Source organism: Aptenodytes forsteri, unplaced genomic scaffold, assembly GCF_000699145.1.
Source record: "Aptenodytes forsteri isolate BGI_AS27 unplaced genomic scaffold, ASM69914v1 Scaffold229, whole genome shotgun sequence".
Lineage (NCBI taxonomy): Eukaryota > Metazoa > Chordata > Aves > Sphenisciformes > Spheniscidae > Aptenodytes > Aptenodytes forsteri.
Genome location: NW_008795863.1, coordinates 3401139 through 3403946, shown reverse-complemented (window position 1 = coordinate 3403946; position 2808 = coordinate 3401139). Strand labels below are relative to the sequence as shown.

The 2808-nt window shown below is 43.5% G+C and overlaps 1 long non-coding RNA gene across 1 annotated transcript; it reads left to right on the top strand.

Annotated features, from left to right (window-relative positions):
* Window positions 1–1243: 1243 nt before the first annotated feature.
* Window positions 1244–2404, top strand: LOC103902972. The gene is made up of 2 exons (XR_657816.2): window positions 1244–1601; window positions 2032–2404. It is a non-coding gene; the product is annotated as an uncharacterized LOC103902972 (long non-coding RNA).
* The last annotated feature ends 404 nt before the right edge of the window (window positions 2405–2808 follow it).

Sequence of the window (2808 nt, the reverse complement as noted above, 5' to 3'; positions counted from 1 at the left end):
GTAGCTAGTATGGGGCTATGTTTTGGATTTGTGCCGGAAACAGCGTTGATAACACAGGGATGTTTTCGTTACTGCTGAGCAGTGCTTACACAGAGTCAAGGCCTTTTCTGCTTCGCACACCACCCCACCAGCGAATAGGCTGGGGGTGCACAAGTAGTTGGAAGGGGACACAGCTGGGACAGCTGACCCCAACTGACCAAAGGGATATTCCACACCATATGACATTGTGCTCAGCAATAAAACTAGGGGGAAGGTTGGCTGGAGGCCCGCTGCTCGGGGATTGGCTGGGCATTGGTCTGTTGGTGGTGAGCAATTGTTTTCACTTGCATCACTTGTCTTTCTTGGGTTTTATTTCGCTCTCTTTTGTTATTTTCCTTTTCATTACAGTTCATTATTATAATTATAATTACTATATTTTATTTCAATGTTTAAACTGTTTAAACTGTTCTTATCTCAACCCATGAGTTTTCTCACTTTTACCCTTCCAATTCTCTTCCTCCCCACCCTGCTGGGGGTGGGGGAGTGAGCGAGCAGCTGTGTGGTGCTTAGTTGCCGGCTGGAGTTAAAGCACAACATTGGTTTACAATCTAAGTAGATTAACGTCCTCCAGGTAATCCTTTGCATTTTTCTCCATCGCTTGGTGAAATGGAGCTACATGTGCCCGTTTGAAGGAAACCATGTCGGAATAAAAGCATCCAAACAGCTAAACATGCTGCTGTTAGAGCATGCAGATCAGGGGTGAAGGACCTAAATAAACCTCATATACTGTAGGTAACAGACTGCATATATTACTGTGTGCATTCAGCACTTTCCAGCAGAGCTATGGGTTTTCTGGCTGATACACGATTTCCTTTGTTGTACAAGGGATTGCAATAGAGATCAAGACTAAGCCATGCTAGCAGATTTTCATTCAGTGCTAGGATGTTTGTTCCGATGTGTAACTATCCCCCAAAAGTAAGCCTCTATGCTTATCTAAGTCACAGCTACCCCCCCCCCCCGCGCCTTAAAAGTAATTTTGCTCCTTGAGCATATGTGAGAGTGATACCATTCTGCAGTCAAAAATGTTTGAGGGTTGGGCTTTTCTTCAGCCTCCTTATATTTACTTGTTTGTTTCTTTATAACATCATGTTTCTGCTTGGAAACATGTTTGGCTACACAGGAAGAGTATCCATTGCAATTTATTCTTCTTGACCTTTTGTGAATCTAAAATAAACTGCTTTTTTGGAAAGAAACCAGAGGCTCTCCTCTCCGTTCCCTTCAAACAAATCTGACCTTACAGCTGTTTCTTGTGGAGACAGCAGAAGCTTCTCTTTGAGTCAGTGAAAAGGAAGCAGGAAAGGGTAAAATTTTCCTATGCTGATCTTACTCTTTTTTTTAAAAAAAAGTATTCAGATATTCTTTAAAGGATACTGGATTTTTCAAACCTTTTCTCTTATTGACTGAGCTGCCTTGCCTGTCATGCCCATGAGTATCCAGCTTCCCCCCCCAACACCCATATGTATGTTCACTCTCCTGGAGCCCTGACATGGCTGCTGCTCTTCCCCCTAATGTGGAGCCAGAAGGGATGAGAAGTTGTGCAGAGATTGGGCTGAACTGATGAGGTAAGTGACTGCAAGCCCCTCAAACAGCCCTTGCTTGAATTTTGGGGGATATTCTCCCAGCTGCAGGGGTCATGAGCTGGGAGTCCAGCAGCAAGTACTGGACAGCAAGAGTGGTGTAGGGTATTGCATGGCAAATAGAGGAAATAAATCCTGCCAGCTGATGAGGGTTCAACACTCTGGCACTTTTGTGGTCCTGGCGGTCACAGTGAGGCACATCCCAAGCACAGCCTCAGCTTGCAGCCTATGCTGCTCAGGTGGGTTGCTGGAGCATGGAGATTCAGGTTGTGTCTGTGTAGGCCTAGAAGTCCCAGGTAAGCTCTGAGGTCTTCTCTTGCGCATCTGATCTCAGCTCCAGCTTTTCCCAGGGAGTGCTCAACTCGGTCTAGGAGAGAAAGTCGCCTGACATATACATAACTTTTTGCCTTTTCAGACTCGGGGTGTGTGTTTGGAAGAAGACGACAAGCTCTGGTGGGCAATGACCATGAAGTTCTCAGTCTTAACTGGCTGCATCTGTCTTATCCAAGTTTGAGGCTTCAGATTGTGCAAAGTACTTTAAAATCACTCTCTAAAATGAATAAGTAATGAACCATCCTGCACATTGTTGGGAAAAACAATGCTGTTGGAGGAGATCAGGAAAGGTTCCTTTCTGGCAATTATTTTTAACAATGATGTGATACAATTTAGCTGAAAGTTGAGGAACAGCTAGGGGCAAGGGGAGAAACATCCCTCCCTTTGGTTAACCTTGCTTGGGAAATGTGAATCACTGAACTAAATAAAGTTTGTAAAAGATGCTTTGAAAATACTATGCTACGCCCTATAATTCAGCCAAGAATGAAGGAGGAGGGAAAAGAAAACATCAAAAATCCCTGCTTCTTTTTATATTGCTTCCTGGCACATTTCTGTTTCTTCTTCCCCCCCCCCCCCAACAAAAATCTTCTTTCTGGTTTTGTTTTGTTTTGTCTTTTTGTTTTTCTCTTTTTTTTTTTTTAAATCCTTCTCATTTTGTGAAGCTGGTACCATAACCTTAACAACCACCTTGTCGTCCACAGACAACAACAATGATGAGAAATGCCAAGGGAGAAGGGAGTCCTGTTGGGATCAGAGGACAACAAAGACAGTTTTTTAACATTTTTATTAGGACCTCATGATGTACACATGAAAAATTAATTTCAGAACATGAACTGCTCTTCAGATGGCGCCGTTTAAA